This window comes from Phasianus colchicus, chromosome 17, assembly GCF_987193195.1.
Source record: "Phasianus colchicus chromosome 17, bPhaCol1.hap1.1, whole genome shotgun sequence".
NCBI classification, from domain to species: Eukaryota; Metazoa; Chordata; class Aves; order Galliformes; family Phasianidae; genus Phasianus; species Phasianus colchicus.
Window position 1 is genome coordinate 1011148 of NC_143452.1, and position 24979 is coordinate 1036126.

Below are 24979 nucleotides of genomic sequence, written 5' to 3' on the forward strand. Positions count from 1 at the left end.
CCTGTGCAATGCCCGGGGGCTCCTCAAGTACAGTTCAGCAGGAGAACAGGGCTGGGCTGGAGAAAAAGACGACTTCTCCATGTAGGGTAACACAAGGCAGTCCTAGAACAGGATCCTGCCCACCTTCATTGAAAGGGAATAAGAGCACAGCGACAAACAGCATTTTTTAAAATCAAATGTTTGTTTTCAGAGACTGATCCTTTGCTGATGCTGGCTGAATTTTTACAAGGACAGGTAAAGTATCAAATTCTGACTTTTTCTTCCTCAAAAACAACATTCATTCTCACTGAAACCCTACAAAAAAGGTAGCCTGAGGCATTGCAAAGATTTGCACTGCAAAACAGTGAGAGCTAGACAAGGATTATTCCAGCTGTGCAGAGCAGCTCCGGCACACAAAGCACCAACACCACATAAGATGGAATTATATTAAAGTGTATCTTGTGGGAATGAGCTGTAATTAGACTGGCCCACAAGTCTGATGATCTTCACAGCCAACGAGCTCAGAACACTGTATGTGTTAACAGGCAGAAGAAGAGTGCCTACAGATTATGTATTCCAAGAGCAGGCGATGGGATGAGTCTGCACCATCCACGTCGCTCACAGGTGATGCCCGACTTGCTTTTTGGGAGGCTGCTGGTGGGCTCTCACTTCTGAACTCCAACTGATCTCGCAGCACCAATCCAAAACCAACCAACCAAGGGATGCAAGCCCTCTGATCACCCGCTGCCCACCAGAGGTGCCCCCACACAACACCACATAGAGCAGCAGGGCTCAGCCCAGCAGTCCTTAGGGTGCCAGCAGGACACGTGTATGGCACAGGAGCTTGGGGCTTGGTTCCCAACAGCTGCAAACAGTCCCAGAGCAGTGAAGCGCGTAGCACAGCACTGCCCCATCGCTTCCCCTGACATACACCCAGCACCCCTCAGCCCGTCCTGACCGCTGGACATGCCCCCAGGACAGCACCCAGCACAGGCCCCACAATAACCTCAGACAGGCTAAACACGAGCTCAGGATTCCAGCTGTCCTTCCCTCGTTGCACATTTTCACCAATATCCCTTTAAGAGTCCTGTGATCCAAACGACCAAGCCAGAAGCAGATGCATCAACTGCCCCCTGCCACAGAGACATTCCAGAAAGAAAGTTTTACTCCTTACCATTATCCGAAGAGCAACTTTCATTCCCTGTGGGTGGTGTGGCCAAGGGAGCCGAGCTGCCCCCAGCAGGTGTGGGCACAGCCCTGCCATGTGCCTGCCACCTCCAGCCAAAGGGGCTGCAAACTCAGACAAAGGAGTAAAGATCAGCAGAGATCTCAGTGTCTACAGAAAGCAATGGCATTTTCCCAGGAAAGCTCCTTATTGAGACTGGACAAGAAATTTTTGCGTTATTAGACACACATCCCTGCAGCACAGTGCCATTTTCAGCTGCCTGCAAGAGCAGGTGGCTTCCCTCTTCAAAGGGGAGAGCGAACAGATTTTTATCTGCAGAAATAAGCTGCAGCCAGGAAACAACGTATGCAGTTATAACAAAAACCAACCCAAGCACCAGGTCACAGGAGACAGTTGATCCTTTTCAGACAGACGAGCAAAAGGGGTGTGCAGCTCCTCACAAGGGAAGCACAACATGTGCCAGGAGATGGGATTCCGGGTGCCAGCAGCACTACAGGGCACCTCCTGAACGGCACCATGGGTGCTAGCAACACTCACACACCCACTAAAACCTCCTCTTTCCACTTTCTAGAGATACCCGGCACTGGAACACACCTGAGGCTCCCATGATGTGAAGTGGCTCAGAGCAGAAGCAGGCAACAGCCCAAGGCCATGGCCACAGAGGCAGCGAGAAGCATCACACCTGCATATCTCTGTGACGTTTTTCACCAGATGTGGGGTGCAAGCCTCCCTCGCTTCTGAAGCATCATGTGGATTCTCCCTCTCCTCCCTCCCACAGCTTTGATTATGAAAAGGATGCCTTGAAAATTCAGATCCCAAACAGGCACAGCACGTCGCACTCAGCCCTGAAGGACAAGCTGTAGAGGCAGCAAGACAAAGAAGAGATGAGAAAGGCACAGCCGTGCTGTGAAATCACTGATGTTCAGCAGCAGCTCTGTTCTGCCACAGAAAGCAGCACATCTCCTCAGTGCTTGGGCACAGCTTGGAGGAAAAGAGGAGATGAGCCAGGAGAGCTGGGTCCCAACCTGCCAGCAGTGACCAGGCTCAAGGACTGCAGCCTGCCCACATCGTTCCTGTGTTACGGTCAGGCTTCGTGTGCAGCCTCAGCCTTTCGCCTCTGCAGAACTGAGGCACTAACACTGGCGAGGACAGGACTCTGTGCCCTCTGTGGTAGACAAGTAGGCCCAGGCACCGAGCAGCCACCTGTCCTACCCGACACATTCACACCACACTTGGGCAGCAGGAGGAAACCTTTGGGTTCACATGGGACAGAGCAGGAACAGAGTTCCAGACCTACACTGTTCTGCATCCACCACTTGGATTGACCAGCACCCTTCTCCAAGTCACCAAGGAGCCAACAGACGGGCACCCAGAGCGCCCTGCTCCTGTTTGGCTCTCACTCCCTCACTGCCCCTGCTCCTAAGCACGTCTCAGCTGGCGGGGCTCTGTGAGCTCACAGCACAGGATCTGTGGTACAACCTGAAGAGACCAGCTGCTACATCCCTGCAAGCCACCTGGAGCAGAGGTTCTGTGAAGGCATCTCCCTGCTGTCAGACAAGAGAGGGCTCCTGCTCACCTTGCACATCACTGAGTGATGTGGGACTCATGCATTACCTACCTGCAAAACTCCAAAGAGTTAGGAGAGGGGGAAGGAGCAACATCTCTTCCAGTTCCTCCCATCCAGCCTCCAGCAGGCCACAGGCGTGGCCCAGCAGAGCCGCCTGTGCTGGGCAGCACAGCACCCTGCAGCATGCTCAGCACCTAAGAATTTCTCCATAGGATGCTCCAGCGGCGCCCAGCCCTGCCAGGAGCTCCCCATCTGCAGCTGTGGCAGCAGCAGCCCCACACCATGCTCACTCCCCACTGCCCGCTGCAGCAGGACTTGTTTGCGCGGCTGCAGCTGTTCCACATCGGCCATGCTGAGAGCCCAGGCAGGGAGCAGTCTTGGGTCTCGCCACGCAGGGCCCAGCAGGCAGAGCGCTGCCAGGGCATGAGCCCATGGCACAGATCCTGCGGGGCTGTGAGCTGCGTTCCCAGCCCTCCGCAGTGCCTCCCCCACATCCTGCCTCCAGCCCTCCGCTGGGGGGAGAGAATGCGAATCTTGGGTTGTAATTCTTCCAAGTTAAAAATAACCCAGTAGTTTAGTGAGAGAGAATCAGCAGCAGCAAGGCAGGGGGCTGGGGAGCCTGCGAGTTTGCTGCAAGGCAGCTCTGGCATACATTTTTTCCTTCCCAAGCACAGGATACGGCAAGGCAGCCTCCCAGCTCTGCACACGCAGCTGCAGAAACCCAGATCCCTCCAGCATCCCAACCTCCCTGTGCAGACAAATGTGCTTTGCATCAAAGCTGCCCCCAGGCCCCAGCAGGACGGGGGCACAGACCCTGCCTTCCTGACCAGGGACACACAGAACAACACTGAGGGGAGAAAGGATAGGGCAGAGAGCAACCAGAAGCCAGGTGGGAACACATCTCACACATGTACACATATGCAGGGTAGGCATGCAGAGCAGAGCACCACAGCCAGCCTCAGAACAGGCAGAGCTGCACTCCCAGCAGCCTTCTGTCCTCAGAATATTTTAGCTTTAAAAAAAAAGAAAAATGAAAAGGTTGGGGTGAATTAAACAGTACCAATGCATGTGACAGTCTTACCAGCCACACCTCCCGAGTGCACCCAGCTCCATCCCACCCCACAGGGCAAGCAAGGAACAGCCACGGCCTCCTCACTCCATGGGAGAAGGAACACAAGGCTGATAGCAGCGCAGGGCTCCCAGCAGCATTACCCCCAGAAGCTGGTTCAGCAGCACACTGCTCCCAGGCAGCCCCCAGTCCGGGAGCAGCAGCCATGTCCCAGCACACAGGGCAGTACCAGCTCCCCAGCTCCGAGATGCCGCGCTGGCACACAGAGAGCAGGAGCATACTCAGGGTGGGTGCAGCCTCCAGCCAGCTGTACTACATGACTCTCACATCAAGCTCACATGGCAAAAACAGCAAGAGCTCCTTTTAGGAGTTTTCAAATGCAGCTCCTAACCCACGACTGTAACCACAGTGACCTTCAGCCGTTACTTCAAAGACGTGCAGTGCCACAGGGCTGGGGACAGAGGGTTTGCAGACTCCAGCAAGCATAGCAGCAAACAAACCAACAGCACAAGGGGAGGGAAAGCTGCATAACTGCCAGAACCCCCTCGGTTTTGTTCACTGGAGGCACGCAGCAGAGACCAGAGCAGCACTGCCCAGGCAGCCAGCAGTTGCAGGAGCACACAGCTGCCAAAGCGAGGGAGATGGAGCCGGAGTTGCTGAGCGGCAGCTCTCAGTGCCTTTCTGAGCAGCCTGCGGTTCAGAGCAGGGATGTGCCTGCTGCCAGCTGCACTCCTGGCACTGCAAAGCGGCTGGGATTGGGACAGCTATCCCAGGACGAGGTCGGTGCCCTCTGACCAGCTGGCCGAGCCTCACTCCACACAGTTGCTCATAAGCCTCTGGCAGTGGATTTTAATCCTCAGCATCAGCAGGGCAAAAAAGCAGAAGGCAAATAAAACAAAAGCTAAGCCCTGCAGCTCTGTACCTGTGCAGACAAGGGAGAGAAGGGAGCGGGAGCAGCCTGCCCAGCCCCGCAGCCAGAGCCGGGAGCTCAGGGCGTGCAGCTCTCTGCAGGCAGCCCGCAGGCAGCTGGGTGCCACGCTCCAGTTCCTACTACCACACTGCCCAAGCCCACCACAAAGCACAGCATTTCCCAGACCTTCGCTCCCCAAGACACAAACACTGGTATGGCATTCAGTCCAGGCCACCGCATAGGCAAAATGAACCCTAAGCTACCCTGGCTGCCAAATCGTAATTAGACATTTCTCTGCAACCAGCACCATGTTTTTCCTCCACTTATTCACAGGCCCAGGCACGTCCATCAGCAAGCCAAGGGAAGGACGTGAACCACGTGCCCAGGGAACAGACACGCCAGTGACCATGGAGCCTATCCACTTCTTCCATCATGCTCTCATGATTTCACTTCCTACTTCAAATGTTGTGGCTGAGCAGCCTGCAGCAGCCCATGGTGCCCTGAGCTGCACCACGCTCAGCAGCCGCCAGGCTGGTCAGCAGGAAGGCATCTCCTCTTGCTTACTGGGAGACTGCACACAAACCTGCCCAAGGAATGGGCACATGCAAAGGCTGCCAAGGAGGCTGCATGAAGCCAAGGGTCAAAGCTCACACCTGACAATGCAGCCCTGATAAAATTTTAGGTGGAAACAGGCAAAGTAGCAGCTCCGAGGACATGCTCTTCATGCTCGAAGAATGCATGAAATGCCTGCCTGGTAACCTCAGTCAGAGACGGGATCCCAGGCTCGGCTCCTACAGAAGGAGCCAGCCTTACCAGCAGCACCCCAAAAGCCTGAATTTTTGGGCTGAGGTCCCAGCTGGCCCCTTCAAAGGCTCCTTACTGCAGGCCCAGCACCAGCTGCTCTCTAGCTACCAGGAGAGACAGAGAGGTTTCTGCAGAAACAAGCGCCCATGCACTCAACATATTTTCCTCATTCTTTTTATCTTTCACTCCAAGTGCTCTTCAGGCTTCAGTTAGCTGCCCAAGGCCACCCTCAAGGTCATGGGGCCTGTACAGATGCCACTAGGCACACAATTCAGCCCACAGCACCTTTCTTAGTGCTGAAGGTGTGCAACAGACAGCTCACCTAGAACGTCTCGACAGCCACAGCCCTAAGAACCTTTGGTAAGGCTGCTGCCCAAGAGCCATGCACCTAAGAGCTATCCCAAGGCAGACAGTCAAAAAAAAAAAAAAAGAGATGGCATTTCTGAAAGCAGACATCCTCCACTTTTGCTGTTGTTGACATCCTGCACAGCAAACTCAAGCTGTCAGAAAGCAGCTTTGCCACATTGCAGCCTGCTCCTCAAAGGCAATCAGAGCCCTTTGTGCCTCTGCTTTCTAACTGTAGAACTGGGATAAAAATCAGCCTCTGCAGCAAGGCTGCTGAGAAGACTAGCAAGCACTTTCGGTGCCCCTCAAGCCTGGGCTGCATGGATGGATGAAGAGCACATCTACCAGGGCAGTGCAGACCCCCAGCAGGGCTGGCACAGCAGCTCCAAACGCTGACCCTGAGCCCACTGCAGAGCCCAGTCCCAATGAAGATTGCTCCTCCTGGTGTTTCTGTCAGTCTTCTCCAGCTGAAACTCCGTGCCCAAGACCTGCCCTGAGCCCCGGTGGCCCCCAGTCCTGTTTGCTGCTATCTGCAGCCAGCATTAAGCTCTCCCTACGCCTTCCAAAGGCAGGGTGCAGAGCAAGGCCATGCATAAGGGCTCATACTGCAGTCCTGGGGTTTGGGAACTAGAGAGCTGTGGCACTGGTGGGCAGAGCAGGGCGGCCCTGAATTCACCGTGCATGTTGAAGGCCTGCAAGCTGTACTTCAGTGTTTGCCGAGCGAGCAGCCCTCTTTAATGCCAGCCCTGTCCCACAGGTCTCAAAACCCAGGTGATGAAGGTTGCTCAGCTTGGTCTGTGCTCCTGCACAGAGGGTGGAGGTTGGAAGGGCAGCAGAAAGGACCCAGGAGAACACCTCCTAGCACAGGACATCTCCAGCACCACCACAACAGCCCACAGAGGTCACTTACTGGCTTGCTGCTGCCACATTCAAGAAGGCTGCACCAGCCCCAGGCCCCCACCCAGGCAGGGGCTGGCTGCCCACAGCCTGCCACTCTGCTAGAGCCAGCAAGGTGCCATCCTGAACGGCCAAGATCTGAGGGCTTGCTGCATGCCGTGGTGAGGTCCCACAGCTCATAGCATCTGGTCTGCCTTATACATCCTCGGAGAAACTAGCAAACATCAGCCCAAAATAGCAACAGACAGATCTGCTGTTCTACAGGCCCAAGAACTTGCATGCTGCAGTATCAGAGCTGTTTCTCGAGTGCTTAAAGAACAAGGAGAGAATTCAAAACTTAGCAAACTCTCCTGATCCAGCACAAGGCCAAAGTGCCTCTCCCAGGCTGCCTGTGGTCCTAAGGCCAACGTCCTCCAGGTTGTGCGGCCTGCATCCACACCTCCACTCCAACTGCTTTGCTCTGCTCTGCCCTGCCAGGGCTGTAACTCAGCTGGTGCTTACCTCCAAGGGATTCAGCTGATTATAAATTATAACCCTCTGGGATACAAGTTCTTCACAATCTCAGCTTAATCTACTTTGAAGAACAGTCTCCAGAGTTCAGACACCATCTGTAAGCTGACATCCCCCTCAATCATCTCCATGCTTCTTCTCATTTGTGTCCTTTACGCCATCCCAGGAACTCCAGCCCAGGAGGAAGAGAGAAGTGCCAAAAAAATTCATCAGTCCCTCCTGTGCAAGTGCCTGGATTTCAGCAGCACAGGGCATAGAACCCTCCTCAGCCACAGACAATTCCTTTATACGCTTGAGTACCCTTTTTGAAGACCTGCTCAAACACAGGGCCAGTAAAACACCACCAGAAGCACACACTGATCGGCCCCTTCCTGCTGGAGTTCCGCATGCGCCCACAAACAGCACAGCCCATTTGCCCTGGTAACATCGCAGAGCACTGCGTTCGCAGTTCCTCATTCTGCTCACAGCCAGGAGCTCCGAGCACAGCTGTCCTTCCAGCACAGCAGAGCTGCTACAGGACTACAGGGAGCTGAGTTGCTCCCATCCAGGGCGCAGCCGCAGAAGGCAGCACCCCTGCCAGCTGGCACATACGTGGCATTGTGGCACTGCAGTGCCACCACGCTCTTGTCCCTTCTGCCCACCGACTGCCATCTCCTCTGACATGCAGCACTGTGAAGGGCAGGCAGGAAGCCTCTGGACACAGTGGCACGGCCCCTCAGCCTTGCCTTGTAGCCCACGCTTACCGCCTTCATTGGCCCACGTCAATGCGGTCTCCTCTCCCCCAGCACCTGGATGAGCAACTGACCCTTTTCTGAAGCAGACATCTCAGCAAGGCCTTCACGCCTCTGCATTTCCTGGCTGTGAGGTGTCTGGAGAAAGCAGCGTACAACAAGGCCCAGAAATGAGGTGCTGCTCTAACAGACCCTGCACTCCCAGAGCAGGGCAGAAGGAGCAGCACACACAGCTGGGCACAGGGCCCCGAGCTCCTCAGCCCCAGCATCACCCTTCACCTGGCAGAGCCCAGCCTGGAGCTGAAGAGCAGAGCCTGCAGAGCCAGACCTCTGTGCCCTGCCAGATATGCGCACAGCTGCACCTCCTCAAACACACACAGAGCCACACATAGCTGGGGGCTCTGGGAGAGGCCACTCTGGATGGAACAACAGCTGTGACAGCTCCAACAGCGACCACTGCAGCTTTTGGCTCCCAGACCCAGAAGCCCACTCCTCACTCCAGAAGTGTGATGTGGACTTGGCCCAGCTCCAGCCCTGTTATTGTCAGGCAGAAAGTCCTGCCCTCCAGCGAGGAGGTGGAGCAGGCGCAGGGCCCGGCCCACAAATCTGTAACCACCTCTGCAGGAATCGGGGGAACCACAAACCTCGGCCCCTCCGCACACACGCAGGTTGTGCTGCACCCAGCCTGCCGCAGCATCGCACACCGAGAACAAACAGGGCACAGTCTGCTGTCTGCCGTGAAAGAGAATCCTGCCTTTATGCATGCACAAAAGTGCATGCTGGGAGGAGCTCAGATACCTTGGTGAGGGGCACTCCACGGGGACGACAGATCTCTGAGGAACAGGACTTGGCCCGCGAGCAGCAGCAGAGGAACACACAGACACAGGCAGCAGCTGCAGGCTGCCCGCCACGCCGTCCTGCTGGGTGCAGCCGGGGTGCACCATGCACATATATAGAAGTCACCAAGGAACGGTGCTCCTGTGAGATCTTCCATCAAGAAGCACTTCACACACTTCATTTTATTTTAAACTCCACTGCAAGTTCAACCAAAAAGAATGAAACACTTGGGGTTAAAGGTGCTCGGTAGGCAAATCCTTTAGAAGGCAGCAGTTCACACAAAAACACCAGCTTTCACAGCACATCCATAGCACAGCACTAATGTTTATTCTTGCATCCAGGACTGACTTTAATTCTTCCTCAATGCACATATATAGCAAGACATTAATATTTCTTGGAGAAGCAATACTTCTGCTACCTATAAGGCAAAAAAAAAAGTGAACATCCCATGCAACTTGGCATCTCCCTTGGTTCTGCACGATGCACACCAGCATACTACTAATGCTGAGAGTCACCTTTACAGAGGAGCACTGGGCATAGGCTACAGCACAAAATGAAAAACAGAAACAAACAGGTAAGTATAAAACTTCTCTACCTACCTCCATGACTACTGATAGGTGCTTTAGCAAATGAAACTTTTTTGAAGGGAACTCAACAGTCCCTATGCAACAGAAGTGCATTTATAGGACAATACCAAGGCACCGAATATCTCAGCAGTGGCTGCTAACATGCAGCACCTTGTAGCCAGTCCTTCAATTACTGCTTCTTCCTTCAAAGACAAACAAAGTGAGATCCCTCCTGGAGGGCTCTCATGTCCTAGGAAAGCTTTTACAATCCTCAGGGCTGCAGCTGTGGCCCTTCCCATCATTCAAGGCACGCTTCCCATGCAGAACATGAGGTTTTGCAGCCCAGCTCACCTCCCTGCACGGGCTTTCACCCCAGGGTCCCTCAGAGCACATTCCTGTGTGTCCTCCTAGCAAGAGCTGTGCTTCTGTGCAGGAGCTTACCAGCTGCAACTGGAACCCACAAGATACCTTGCTCCTCCTACAGCTCTACTGCTGCACATCATGGGGCCGGGTACCTCCAGGCTGTCCGGCACTGCCTCCTCCTGCTTCAGGCAGAATCAGGCTCACAGATCCCACGCTTTCAGGGAAACATTGAGGAAGAACAAGTCTTCTGCAAATCTTGCACCTACAAGCTTCACTTTCACCTGCTTTCAGCACAGAATAGACAAAAACTTAATCTCATCAGTTAAAATACAGCTGAAAAACAAAACAAAGCCTGAGCAGATAAAACTACCTATACTTGTGCAGAAGCAGGACTGTACACAGCCAGGGCAAAGGCAGGACTGCAGTGATGAGGGATCCCAAGCAATGTGTGTGATGAGACATGCTGTTAATAACAACATCATCAGACTGTTATTGAGCAGCATCCCTCCCAGGGAAAGCTGGGCTGGAAAATGTGATTGTGCACCCCATGGCCAAGCCAACACCTCTCTTTGTCATGTTAATGCCTGTGCTCCCTGGTCTGTGCCCAGCACACCTCTGTGAGCAGCCTCCAGCACCTGCACTACAAACCAGCAGGGACCAGACACTCAGTTCCCACACTTTTTGCTTTCTCTTCTGGACAAGAGCGCTTTGCTCTCCTTAGAGCAGGATCTATACTTGTTACAGGCTGGGAATCCCCCAGAGGCAGCAGCCTGCAGCAAAGAACAGCATGCACCCCTTAACCTCAAGGCAACACTTCCTCTCCAGGGGGAAAATCAGAGCACCTCACCGACCTCCTGGCACCAGCCTGGCACAGCTGCAGCAGCACAGCACCAGGCAGCAGGAGCCCCGCGCCGGGCAGTGCCTCCTGCAGCACCACAGGTGCTCCCCCAACAGCCCTGCCCGGCCTCAGGACCTGCCCTGGTCCAGGAATCGCCTGCTGCTTTGGCTGCCCGGCCACCACCACCATAACAATGCTAAAAATTAATAGCCACACATCGGCGGGTTACTAGGCTGCATACCAGATTTTCCCATATAAGGGAAAGTTGAAGGCATTGTCCTATCACACGGAAAACATGTTGCACCAGCCTGAGATAATAGAAAGCAAAATCAGAATCTCCTCGTGTCACAGGCAGACACCCACAGACCACGTTCCTCCCGGCCTGCTGTTGGTTTGGGCCATTCCCCACAGCCCCGTTACTCCCTGCTGGCTCCTGCCTCAGGGCTGCAGGCTGGCACAGCAGTACTGCTGCACTGCCACCATTCCCAGGGTGAAGCCTTGTTGTCCCACTCTTTTGGGATGCTAAGAGCCCACCACGCCAAGCCTGCATCTCGCTGCTCAGCCAGGAGCAGATCACTCACCTCAACCCTTGCTTTGTTTGCCTCCCAACAACAGCCTCTGCTCCCACAGACCCGGATGAAGTGACAAACACCATCCTGAGCAGGGAACGGGACAAGACTGGAGAAGCCCTTCCACTGCTACTTACATGGGCCATGGGGATGAGCCTGCTCAGCTCCCACAAAGCCCAGCAACATCCAGACACTGCATCTGCCAGTGTTTCCTTACAACTCCCTGCACGTGTCTGCTCTCCAGCCCCAGCACACCAAGTCCACATTCCTGTAGTAAGGGCTCGCTCCTGGTGCGAGGCTCATCAGACTGCTCCCTCCCCCGCAAGCAGCTCCTCCTGCACACCCATGAGCAAGAGATGTGCTCTTATCTCCATGAACCTGAGACAGGCCAGGACGGCACAGCCTCATGCAAAAAACAACGGCCTGCTCCAGTGGCTGCGCTCAGCCTTGCAGTCTCACCCAAAGCCCTTCTGCTTGTGCAAACCCTTCTTCAAATAACACTGAAGTGAAGCGCTTTGTATTATTCACCTGTAAAACTTTATTGTCTTCAGAGAAGCATTTAAGAAGAGAATATTAAATATCTCAGGGAAGAGTAAATCTTAAAAAATTACTGTAAGACTGCACATCTAGAAAGGAAAAAAACAGTAAAGCTTTGCTTCCTGTTAATGAAATACAGCAGAAAGCAGTCAGGAAAATAGGAGATTCCTCTGAGAGCTCACTAAGCCACTGGAAGCCAGCAGCCCTGAACCAGCAGTGAGCACTGGGGCTAACGCTGGCATAGCCAAGGCCAGCTGCTCCAGGAGCTCAGGCAGAGCCATCCTCCCCTGCTGCCAATGAGAAACCAGTGCACGGGGACAGGAACTTCAGCCAGCTTTTGCTGTCCAACCAGACAGCAGCACACAGAACGGGTATAATGGGACCTAATGGCACCTTCAGCAAGAGATACACATTCCTCACACATCAAAAGCACCGAGCAGGAGCGCAAGAGGTGCCTCCATTCTGCAGATCCACGCAGGTTAATTTGTAACACACCTGCAGAAACGGGCTGCAGCCCACAGAAGGACCAACACCACTGTTTGTGGAATGAGACAACACACAGAAATCAACAGCCACAGACACGGAATGGTCTTCAGACTTTCCTGAAGTGAAAACAAACCACGAGGATCAGTCTTTCTCCAAAGGTTCTTGCTGCCTTTGGCTTTTATTGGATAAATAACAACAGACAGTGTCGGTTTTGCCACGCGGGGTGCCGCAGACATTCTGGTAGGATGCAGCCCCACCACTCACCAGCTTTACAGACAGAAGAGCTGAAGGGGCAGCACCCAGAGAGCTGCAGCCTGCTGCTGCTTTGTGTCTCCTGCCTTTGCAGAAGAGAAAACGCAGCAGCACGCCCGGTGCTCCAGCAGGACCTGCAAATCCAGGCAGCTGTACTGATTCAGGGGTGATAGGAAGAACTGGCTTTCCAAAAACAGACAGCAGCATTAAGCCTTATGAGGGAAGAAGGGTCAATTTTCCACTAAACAAGAGGAGAAGGAACCCTACACGAAAGCAATCCAGGTGAAGGCCAGAAGCCTCAAGAGAAACAACCTATCTATACTCCAGGAAGAATTTACTCCCGGAGCAAAAACGTGCTGCTATTGCTTCATCCTTCAACAGCTGGACCCAAACAACAATTTCTCTGCAGAGCAGCAGAGCCGTGCTCCCACATGAAGGAGGTAAACAAGGAGAGGCACGAAGGCACTGACTGCTGCGCCATCAGCCCAGCACCAACACCTCACTGTGAGAAGGATGAACAGCTCAGCTGGCAACAGCGTAACCCCACCGACCCCGCAGCAGCTGAACGGACAGAGGCTGCAGATGCCAAAGATCTGCAAGCAAAAGGGTCAGGGATAAACAACTGCATCTGACAGGGACACCCACAGCTGGCTGCAGGCAGGGCTGGGGGCCAGCACACACCTATAGGAACTTCACGTGAGCGCGGCGAGCGGTCTGCAGCCTCCCACCCCCTCTCCCTGTATTCCCTGCGTCCAAAAGCATTTGCTGCAATTCTCAAGCGGGGGGGGAGGGGGGGGGGGGGGAGAGAGAAAAATACATCGCAGCTTTTTAGCGTCGGTTTGGGGCAGCGTTCGAAGGAACACCAGCGGAGGGCTGGCACGGCACGGCACGGCACAGCCTCCCGGCTCAGCGCGGCCGTGCGGGGGCAGAGCGGCCGGCAGCTCCGGCACCCCCAGCGCCGCGACCCCGGCGGACGGCATCGCCTTCCCCCGCCGCGGCTGCGCGCGTTTCTCCCCGACTCGCGGCTCCGACCCCGCGGGCCCCACCGATCGGCGCCGCCATCCGCGCCGCCCGCCGGGAAGAGCCGCGGCAGGAACGCGGCGAATTCCGCGACGTCGTCATCGGAGCCGCACGGACGCGGGGGACGGCAGCGGCGGACTGCGGCGCCCCGTGCCACGGCCGCAGCGTCACCGCAGCGCCCGGCAGACCCGGCAGACCCCGCGCCCCGCCGCGCTCCGCAGCGCCGCCCCCCGCGCCGTCCCGCGGCGCTTCGCCCCCCGCCCGGGAGAACCCCGCGCCGCGCCCCGCCGCGGCCCCCGCCGGTCCCCCGCGGCCCGGGGGCGGGGAGGGCGGCGCGGAAGAAGCCGCGGGGCGCCCCCGCCCCCCGGGCCGCCCCTCCCCGCGCCCCTCCGCGCCCGGCCCGGCCCCGCGCCCCAGGGACGGCGTCGTGACAGGGCCGGCCCGAGCCCCCAAAGCCGCCGCCGCCGCCGCCGCCCGGCCCCGCCGCTGCCCGCCGCCACGCTCGGCCCTGGCGCCGCCCCGCCGCCGCCCCCCGCCCCGCCGCCGTCCCCGGCCGCGCCGCGCGGGCGAACCCGAAAGTTCGGGGCAGAACTCACCTAAAATGGCTCCCCGGCAGCCCCGGCGCCAACAGCCATTATTTGGTGAAGTTTAGCCCAGCGCCCTGCAAGGACACCCGAACCTCGCCCGGGCACGCCCCCCCCGCGCGCCCATTGGCTGCCCGCCGCCGCGCGCCGCCGCCCATTGGCGGCCCGGCCCGTCAGCCGCGCGCCGCTCGCGCCAAGCTTGGCTGCAGCGCGCCCGCGGCCCGCTCCATTGTGCTCCTGTTTGCGCCGATGAGAGCGCGGCGCCGATTGGCCGCGCCGCCGCCCCCGCGCGCCGCCCCCCGCGCCGCCGGGACCGCCCGCGCCCTCCGCGTCGGCGCGGGGCCCGGATGTGGCCGCCCGAGGGGTCGCGGCGATCGCGGACGGCGCGGCCGAGAGCGGGCTGCGCCCCGCGCCCTTTTCCTGCCCCAGGGGCCGGGAGGTGGGCTGGAAGCGCCGCAGCGTGCCGTGCCGTGCCGTGCCCAGCCGGGGCGTCGTGCTGGATGCGGTGGGCCGGGGACAGCGGGGGGCGGCTGGCGAGGAGGGCTGAGCGGCACGGCACGTGGTGCTTTGCAGCCGAAGGACGCGAGCGGGCTGAGAGGAGTGCTCGGGAGCCATCGCCCGCTGAGCACCTCCAGTGCTGCCCAGCCCAGCCCCAGCAGCACCCCTGTGCTGGTGAGCAGGCTGCGGCCCGGGGCGCAGGGATTGGGGCTGGCAGCGGGGAGCCGCGCCGCTTTTCGTGGCGGTGCAGCCGGTGCAGAGATGAGCAAGTTAGCACCGGCGCCGAAGCAAAGCTGTGTGAGAGCTAATTAGCTCAGCTGAGACTCGGCGCCGATTAACCAAGTGTAGTGCAGCTCTCGTGCAGCCGCGCTGCCTGCGGGGCCCTGCGGGAGCGTCGGCACGGCACGGCGCGGCGCTGCACCCTCGGAGGCTTCGATTTGCCCGGCAGCAGCTGGGCAGTGCTGCTGCGCTCGTTGCTGCGCGGCCCGCGGCGCAGGTGCACTGCGGAGCTGCCGACGCCTCCCACGCCTCGCCCAGGCCCGTTGCATCCCAGCGCTCCTCGAGCGAGCCCGGCCTCCTTCCCCTGCAGCGTTCCCTTTCCTACGCCTCGCTTGCTCCAGCTCGTATCTGCACCCCGACCCCTTTTTCCTCCGCCCGTTTCCTTGCCTGAAGGTGACATGTGGTCACTTCTGAGATACTACATTTTTGTCTTCCCTGTCCCCTGCATTGAGGTTCTCATTCTGTGCATAGAATATCAGGACGTGAAGTATTCCTCCCCTTTTCCCAGTCCTCCCACCCTTCTGCAGCCATCGGCTGTGTCTGTACCTGATCGCTTCCCTCGCCCCGTGCACTGCCCAGCTGTTGGTCAGCCACCCTTCCCTGTATCCTGTCTGCCTCCGGAGCAGCACTTTGTCCTCCGTGTGAAGAGCTCCTGTTAAGGCAGAATTAACTGTGCTGGGTGATCAGAAAACCAAAACGGTTATTTTCAGCCATGGTTCTGCCCACCAGAGCCAGGGATTTCCTCATCTCTTTGGTGACCTGTGCACCATCTGCCCTACAACGGGATTTTTCCTAACATCCCACCCAAACCTTTCAGGACTCGCTCTTTGCTTTTTGCCTTTCTGTTTATCACCAGGCTCTGCCAAGAATTTGCCTCCAGCGCCTTTGCAGTTCTCAGCTGTGCAGCGCTGTGAGAGCAGCTCCTGTGCTCATCTTCACCAGAAAAACACAACCAAGCTCTGCCTGTACCCGCCTCGGTCATCCCTCCCTGAGGCATACCTGCGTTTACCATTTCGGGGGCTCCAAAGTGGGACACGGTGAAAACAGAATATATGATTTGATGATGGAAATTCATCCACTGACCCAGCCTGACTCCTGCCCCCTTTCTCCCTGTGAACCCTTTTCACAGTGGTTGTTGTGGGCCGTGTGATTTGGAGAACTGTTGTGTTGTCGTTTCGTTGTGCTGCTGACAACTGAATGGGAGCAAGTGCACACCCTCGTGTTCCCACCTGGTTCCCTCTCATCACAAGTTCTGTTCCTGGGTGTCCCCAAGGCATTCTTACACCAATAAGGAAATCCCATTTGCCTCTACAGAAAGCAGAATTAAGTCCTGGCTATTTCCAGACCCTTTGGGGTGCAGGACATGATGCCCTGTGAGTGCAGGACATTTCACCACCTGCAGCTGTTGTTCTGCCCCTTCCATCTGCTCTGAAATAATCAAATTTGGGGCTCTATTTGCGGGACCGTGACAGCATCCCTTGGCAAGCAGTCCCAGGCTGAGTCCCACGGGGTTCTCCCTTCGTGGAGTGCAGCCAGCTCAGCCCCTGGACCTCAAGGAGCAGCCATCATCACCTGCAGTGTGCTGGCAGGGCCTGCGACCTCAGACACGGCTCTGTATGGCCCCGAAGGAGACGTGTTACTGTTACATGCTTACCTTATAATGAACGTTAGCTGGAATCAGGAAGAGCACCATGCAAATGAAGCTGCCTGCTTCCAGCACCTGTACTAGGCAACAGCAGCAAGCACAAAAGAAAGCAATGAGGAAATCAAAGGAATAACACGTTCAGCTGGCTTCCACCACACACCGGTGGGGAGGTGAGCAGAATCCTGCCTGGCTGCAGCTCCCCAGGGGCCAGTGCCCATCTCCTGGCCTGAGGACCGCAGGGAGGCTTGTGGCTGGCAAGGAGCAATTGCCCAGGACCTGGGGCTGCTCACCTGTGGTACACAGCAGTGATTTTAGGGACTGTGTGGAGCAGCCCTGAAGCTGGAAATTGAAGGACAGGCTTTCCTTGGATGTGGTTGTTTGTTTGAGGGAATTCCCCTGCCCTCAGGAGCCTGGGCAGGGCCTTATCAGATGAAGTACGAGATTGCCATTGTAAATTTTCCCGTGGGATTATTAAGTGGTTTCCTGGGTTTTGCTGCCATGGATGATTGATGGCAGAGGAGATGCAGGGAGCTTCCAGGAACTGGGAATTTCATAGTCAGGCCCCAAAGCTGTCATCCTTTGGGCAGGAGAAAGGTTTCCTGACAGCTGTCTCCCATCACAGTCCCTTGCCTTGCTGCCTGCTCAAGTTCTGTGGCTCCTGTTGCTTCAGACTCACCAGCTCAAAGGTGCTCCCAGTCTCTCCCCCAATTAAGGAGGGAGAAAGGTGCTTTATATGCCACATACCATCAGCCAGGCCCCTGAGCATCCCTTACCTGTGCCTTGGGTGGGCTCTGCTCGCCATGTGCCTGGAGCTGGAGCAGAGCCATGCACCAGAACCAGCCCTGTGCCCAGGCAGCAGAGCAGCCCTGCAGATCCGTGCTGTGCCACCAGCACTTTGTGCAGAGCTCCTCTCTGGTGCATTCTGCTCTTACAGACTTCTTACAGACTGATGTCACTTCCCGGCACTCCTGGTGGCTCTGCTCTGTCCCACTGAGCACCCGTTGTGATGGGCTCTGCTGCCCATATGAGCTTCTCTTGCTGTGCTTCCCCCATAAAGCTCATTTCCATGGCTGCACTTTGCTCCTGGCAGCTGCTTTGCTGCCCTGCAGACCCTTTGGGTCTCCACAGGTTGTTCTCAGGGTTTGCCCAGCTGCAGCTCTTTCCCTTCTCCGCACACTGTGAAGCCAGCCAGGCCCTTGCCTTAAGTTTTTTTCCATATACTTTTACCCTGAAATGTGAAATCCTAGAAAAGAAGGAAAATTAGGGAACATCTAATGCCCTTTGGGCCAACTTCTCCTAGGAACCACAGTGCTGACACTCCAGTCCCTCGGGGAATGTTTTCCCAGCATCTGCTTTGAATTTCTCAACGATAATTTAAGCCTGTTTCCCCTTGTTTTATTCAGCATGGGCAGATTAATCCTTTCCTCTTTGCAGGAGTCATTTGCATTCCTGCAGACGGCTGCTCCAGCCTCCTCTGCTCTCTCCTACCAATTAAGCAGTCCCACATCTCACCGTTTTTCCTTGCCGGTCATGTTTTCCAGGTCTCTGACATCCTCCTTTGGACTCTCTCCAAGCAGCCCACAGGGCAGTGTCCAGGCATCTCTGCCTCCCCCTGCTGCTCCCCGTGCCTCCAGCGCCCGCCAGCATCCTCTGCTCCGCGTGATTCCGCAGAGCTGCAGCTCCTTTCCCCCCATGTTCATCTCTTCCTTCTTTCTCCCCATTTCTTGTTTATGCAATTGCCTCTTTGTGCTGAAGTGCTGACGGCATTTATCTGTACCGCACAGCATCCTCATCCCTGAGACCATTTCTCTAACATGTCAGCAGTGGAGGCGTGGAGGCTTGCAATGAGGAGCCTTCCTTCCGACATGCTTCCCATCCTCCCTGCCTTCATATTTTGTCTGCAGATTTAAAAGCCAGTCCCGCATCCCTTTATCTCACCTGCTGGTAGCCGCAGCCTGGCAGCCCCTATCTCAGCTGGGAACAGTGCTCATTTTATAGCAGGTTTAGGCAGAATGTGATCTGTAACTTGTTTAGGAGCCTGTTTTATGAAACGATGTCGAAAGCCTTACAAGCATCAAGATTTATACTGCCATTCCAGTCTGTCACAGCAGCAGATGCCATTGGCGTGCCACAGCCTGGCCTTTAGCAGCCATACCAGCACACGGGGGGCTGTGACTGGACAGGAGCTCAGGGTTTCTCCCACGAGGGCTATGCTCTGGACCTTTCACTTGCTGTCCCATCTCACACTGGCAACTCAGGCAGGGAGGTCTCCATCTCCACTGCATCCTGCCTTTGGCTGAGCCTGCCCATTCCTCCGGCACAGCTTCCTCCACGTGCTCTGTAGCTGTTGTGGTTGCACAGCAGCCAGGTTCTCCCTGGAGTGCAGAACAAATGTCTGCATCCTTAATATACAAAGCAACACATTCCTCCTTAATCCTCTGCCTGTCTTTCCAGAACAAGCTGAATCCTCCGATATTAATATTCCAGTCATGTGGCTGAGCCCACCAAGCCTTTGTTATGCCAATTAAATCATAATCTTGATCATGCATTAAGACTTCCAGCTCCTTTTGTTTATCTCTGCCAGCATACCAATGCAGCAGCTGACAGGCAGCCTGACCCCCCGTCCCCCATGTCCCCAAGGGCCATGTCCAAAATGCCTCCTCCTGTACTGCGGGCGGCTCCTTCCAGTGCTGGCAGTGTCACCGTGGGCCTGGGGATGTGGGTGGCTGTGACTGTGGCTTGGAGGCACGGGCCAGAGCCCAAAAAGCACTGGATGGATGGAGGCACCTCTGGAGCACACCTGGTGCAGCCCCCTGCTCCCATAGGGCTGCTCAGAGCAGACAGTTTGGGTTGCAGCTCCCTGCAGCACTGATGCTTTCTGGGTGATGCAGCGGGAAGGTGGGGTTAGTGCTGCATCTGTTCCCTTGGTGCTACTGGTGCTAAGTGGAGTGAGGCTGCCTGAGTGCTGGGCTGGGAGAGTGAAGGTGAGGAATCAGCATGGCTCTCGGATGCCGTCTTCCTTCTTGATGCGGCCCCAAGCGGTGCTGAAGATCTGGAGGTGGTTCAAGGCTGGGATGATGCTGATCTGTCCCTTAATCTCCGACCTGGGAGGGAATCCAGGGAGGGAATCCAGGGGGGTAGGGCCGTCCTTGGCGCCTCTGTGCTGACCACAGAGCACTGAGCCCATTGGCTGGCATGGCTGTGTCCCACAGCACCTCCCTGCTCCGTGTCATCCCATCCTGCAGGGCTGAGGCATAAACCCCTCTGGAACAGCTGAGTTACTTCTCATTACCCGGAGGCAAGCAATCTCTCAGCAGAACCCAGGGAAATCAATAGTGTGAAGGAAAATTAGCTCATTAAACAGCCATAAACACAAATGCGAGGATCACTCACATCCTACCACAGCACCCATACAGACGTCTTCCTGGGCACGGAGGGAAGGAGAGCTGCTGGCTGGCCAATCCGGGGAGCCGTGAGCCCTGTCCTCTGCCCACCGAGTGCTGGATGGGTCCTGGGGGTCCTGGGGCAGCCCTGCAGGGTGTGCACCCAATGGACGTCGTCCTCCACCACGAGGAGTCTGGGGCTGTTCTCACCCTGCCCAACACCTCGCTTTGGCTGCACAGTGCTGTTGTGACAGGCTGGCACGCCAAGTGACACACAGGGCCGTCCCAGGGGTGGGAGCTTCTTTCTCCCCACGTGGAGGCTGGGAGAGCTGCCAGCATCACCATCATCACACAGCTCCGCCGCGTGCCCACACCAGCCTGGGGCTGTCCCTGCGTCCCCCAGAAGGGGCTGGGGGAGGAGAGATGCCGGTTGTTTAGCCCGACGGCAAGGGCAGCGTGTCAGCACACTGCAGGCCTTTGCTGCTGCCGGGCTCTGCCACCAGCTGGGTAAAGCCCAGCAAACCCACGCTGCGACCTGCAGCAGCAGCAGCTGGCAGCGTGCCCCTCTTGGGATGCACGGTGTGCGGAGGCCGGCAGTGGGGCTGCGATCCATCCTTGGCAGTTTCAGGTCCAAACTGGACAAAGGCCGAGTGCCCGGTGCCACTGCTGACCCTGGATGAGAGATGCTGGGCTGCTCCGGCCTGCATTGCCCCCGTCCTCACAGCCAGGGCCTCCAAAACTGAGCAAGGGAGAGAACCATGAGAGAGTGTTTCAGGTCTCGTGTCTTACTGCAGCAGCCCTGATACCAAGAATAGTTTCCAGACACGAAAGCACAACTTATTTTCACGTTCCTTTATGCAATAAAGCAACTTGCTCCTTTTCAGGTTATAACAACTCTTAGGAAATAGAATCGATTTAAATCTGATTCCTTCGTTACAAATCCTTTCAAAACCAGCACCATAATTTAGCTAAGTGGACAGCTCTGCTTCCTCCTGCCCTGCTGTGACTCACAGACACTTCTTACCCGGCACTTGGCCACCAACAGAGAGGGGCTCAGGCAGCAGGGATGGCCTTGTGCCACTATGTCCAGGTGCCACCATGTCCAGGTGACCACAGGAGAGCGTGGCACTGAGCCCAGTGTCAGCAGGAGGTGCAAAGGGCTGCATGGGTCTGATACTGGCCTCTGGTCCCTGGGGGGGACATCTCATTTGCAAGAGGGGTGGTGGGAGGAAGGGGTGGTTCAGGGCCTGAGCAAAGCAGCTTGGGCAAGGGGTAGGGACACAGCTGGGGCAGGGTGAAAGCAGGCCCAGAAACTTCAAAGGCATATTTTTGGAGCAAGAATGCAGGCTGGTGACAGGACCGGTTGGGCAGGTAGCAGGGAATGGGGGCACGAAGAGCAGCTGGCTGGGGCGAGGGCCCCTGAGGGGGTGAGCAGCTGGGGGGTGGCACTTCAGGACACCTTCCTGGTTCCTTTCCTCATTAGGCACCCGTGGGAGGTGCTGCCCTCAGGAGTGCCCAGGGGGGTGGCTGCTTGTGCGGGGCAGAGAGCAACTATGGACCCACCAGCATCAGCCACCAGCTTCAGAGGCACTGAGCAGGGATGTGCCCATATGTTCCTGCTTCTGTATGGTGTCCCTGTTGCCCTGCCCTATGGCTCTGCAAAGCCAACCCTATGCTCCCTGTCCCCAGATCTTTGCTGAAGGTGTCTCCAGGGCTCAGAGCTGACTTCGAGCTCTGCAGACTCACAGGGCAGCAGGGGGTGCAGAGAGGACCTGCCACAGCCTGGACTGTGTTTGTAGTGTTTGCCAGAACCTCTGATCTGAAGGATTTTGAACATTTAGGAAAAAAGCAAGCAGCCAACCCAGGCATTCTTCATCATGCCCCAGCAGCTGAAGCTCAGTGGCTGAAGCTTCCCCTCCAAACACCAATGGCTTTGTTAGCTCCATATGTGCCACTCATGTGTGTGCCTTCCGTGTGTGCACCACCTCCTGTGCACCATCCCTGTGAGCATCACCCACTGTGCCCCATCCCTGTATGCACAATCCCTTGTGCATCACCCATGTGAGCATCACTGCCTGTGCTGCATCCTTGTGTGCACCACTTCCTAAGCACCATCGATGTGTGCACCAACCCCTGTGTGCACCATCCCTGTGCACCACCTCCTGTGCTCCATACCTGTATGCAATACCTTCTGTCCCAGCTGCTGAGCTCCTCCCTGCCCAACGGCTGCCACCAGAAAATCAGGAAAGCATTCACTTGGTGTGGAGTTTTTGTGCTGTTTGGGGCTTAGGGATCACAACTGTGGCAAACAGGGCTCTGGTCAGGAGATGATCTGAGCAAGGCTACCTGTGGGGTCTGAGCTGATCAGCTCATGACCATGCTTCTACATGAAAAGATCTGAGGTTGGAGCAGGTGCCACTGCCTGTGTGTCTGCATGGGGAGAAGTGTTCAACTCAACTCTTGGAAAGGGTAGAGAACAGCAGGACAAGGGGAAATGGTTTTAAGTTGAGGGAGGGCAGATTTAGGTTGGATGTCAGGGGGAAGTTCTTTACAGAGAGAGCAGTGAGGTGCTGGAACAGCTGCCCAGAGAGGCTGTGGATGCCCCGTCCATCCCTGGAGGTGTTCAAGGCACGTGGAGCACGGGGTGCTGTGTGCCTGGGCAGCAGAGCTGCCATCCCGGCTGGGTCTGACCAGCACTGCGGGATGGAGAAATGAGCCTTTTTGAAAATGGATCTGAGCTCACCCTGTCCCATCCACACTGCCAGATCCTCCTTTTCAAAATCCATACTGCCCACTAAATCTATGGCCCCAGGAAACGCATGGCGTTGTTCCATCATTGCACAGCTCCGCTGCTGGGAGTGCATAGCTCAGCAAAGGATGTCACCTTGCTCCATCACCATATGCTCTCATGCTGCACCTTGCACTGGGATTGCCCCAGGCTGCAGCACCCACTGCTCCCACTGTGGCTGTGGGTCGGGCCGTGGCCGTGGGCCCCTCCTGCAGCAGGGCACAGCAGGCAGCACAGCTTGCCCACCCAGCACGGCCCTTTTGGAGCAGTGAGACAAAAGCCAGCAGCCCTGTGACCAGTCCTCACACTCCCCCTCCTCCAAGTTACAACCTGTGTGTCCCAGTATCCTGCCATTCCTCCCTATTTACAGATGTGATTTAAGAGCTGAAGGCTGAAGGGAGCAGGAGCGTCCCCTGCCCATGCACAGAAGGGTGCTGTGAGCTCTAAAGCACCAACAGCTGCGTCCCACCAGCAAGAGAGAGGACAGGAAGGGGCTGCATGGCCGAGCAGCTGGGCAGTGCTGACCGACCCGTCCTGCTGCAGATTTATGGCTCAGGCTGCAATGGCTCCTGGTAGGTGGGGCCCATGTGAGTGGGGGGCACGGCGCCATGCTGGTGCTGCCAATGCACTCCTCACAGTGCTGCTGTCAGCACACAGGGTCCTCCCGGCACGGCACAGCCCCCCAGCGGCCCCCAGCTCTGCCAAGGCTCGCTCCCAAAGGCAGCTCCTGGGCCAGGGGCTCCCAGCCAGGTCACAGGGAGAGAAAGGAGGGCTGGGGGAGATCTCATCCTCTGTGGGGATGCTACTGGAACATCAGTGGCACCTCCGTGCCCTCAGCCACCTCGTGCTGCTTTTGGAGCAGCAGATCTCTGAAGGGAGCAGAGAGTGAAGGCGCGGAGGGGAACTCAAAGCTCCCAGTGCTGTTCAGGAGCACGGGGTCCTGTTTGCCGCATCTCACAGACATCCCTGCTCCCACCCCACTCCAGTGGGCACCTCACTGCGTCCAGCACCGCGTCCAGCAGCTGCTGAGCTCCAGGAAGGAGACTGCACAGCCTCTCGGGACAGCAGCGTGTGCCGATGGCCAGAGGGAACCGCTCAGCTCCCGGTCTGTTTCTGTTGCCTGAGGTCCTGTCCCCACGCACCGCCGGCTGCTGCTCTCTGCGCGCTCCCATAGCAGAGATGCTCTGTTCCCTTCATCACCTCCACAGCCCTCCGCTGGACCCTCTCTGCTCTGCCCACGTCCCTCCCGTGCTGCAGAGCCCCGAGCCGTGCCCATCACTCCCCGCACGGCCGCACAGCGCCGAGCCCAACGCAGGACGGCCCCGACCCGCTGGCAGCGCTCTGCCCTCTGCCCTGAGGGCGCCGCGGTGACCCCGCAGCCCCGGGGCCGTTTCTGCCAATCCGCTCTCATGTTTTATGCAGATGATCGAGTTCGGAGCGTAACCCTGTATTTTTAATCTGGAAATCAGAGTCCCGCGGGCAATGAGCACCCAAAGCCCCGGGGGGCTCTCACTGCGGAGGAGGAGCGGAGCCGTGGCTGTGCTAACAAGTGTGTTAGCTAATGAAAACAGTGTTTAAAATAATCACAATATTTCTCTATTTGCATGTAAAGATGACATAATAAAAGATAATTAGCGGCATGTGAAGTAGTTCTACTACTCAATTTTCTCAGTTTAGATAATTAATTATCTTAGTAAAATGCATCATTATGGCTAATTTTAGAAAATCTAGCAGCTGCAAGGTCATAGTGGGAACAATTTCAATTTGTAATTGGAAGAAACATGAAAGTGAGTCAGATAATCTTTTATTAGCTGATAATAATGAATCACACGGGCACATATATTAAGTGTTTTAAGAGGCAGAAGATGCACGGAGTCATTTACCAGCGTCATCCTGTGGGTCCCGGGCTGCCAGAGCTCAGCCCCTGCCCGCGCCTCATTGCTGCTGCTGGAGGGACGGCTCTCTTGGTGGTGTCCCCTCCTGTGTCACCTCGCAGGTGCCCGAGGCCACGACTGGGGTGGCACACAGCCCTGAGCCTTGGAGCCATCACAGCCACAGCTGAGCTGAGGGCAGAGGTGAGCCCTGGGTTGCAGTGCGGGTGTTTCTGGTAACAAATTGTGCCTCGATGTATTAAGCAGAAAATCTTGCCACTCCCCTGGGCAGCAGGGAGCAGCCCACACTGCAGGGCCTGTGCTGAGGGCACTGCACTGCTCTGCCTGGGTTTCTGAAGGGTTCCTCCAGCGGTTTCTGTTCCACTCCCTTGAAAATCGCAGTCTCAGAGGAGCTTTGTGCTGCACTGCTGTGTGTGGGGACGCGGCGGGGCGGTACGGGGCTGC

At 56.7% G+C, this 24979-nt stretch overlaps 1 protein-coding gene across 7 annotated transcripts in view; it reads right to left on the bottom strand.

Moving 5' to 3' along the window:
* CHD6 (chromodomain helicase DNA binding protein 6) overlaps window positions 1-14189 on the bottom strand; it is a 74405-nt gene extending 60216 nt beyond the window's left edge. For 6 of the 7 annotated variants that reach the window (XM_031605629.2, XM_031605625.2, XM_090152245.1 and 3 more), the window contains exon 1: window positions 14063-14162. The gene's annotated coding sequence lies outside the window, so the exon portion shown is untranslated. Of the gene's footprint in view, window positions 1-14062 lie in introns of all 7 variants that reach the window. The other variant, XM_031605627.2, reaches the window with a different exon arrangement.
* Window positions 14190-24979: the final 10790 nt, after the last annotated feature.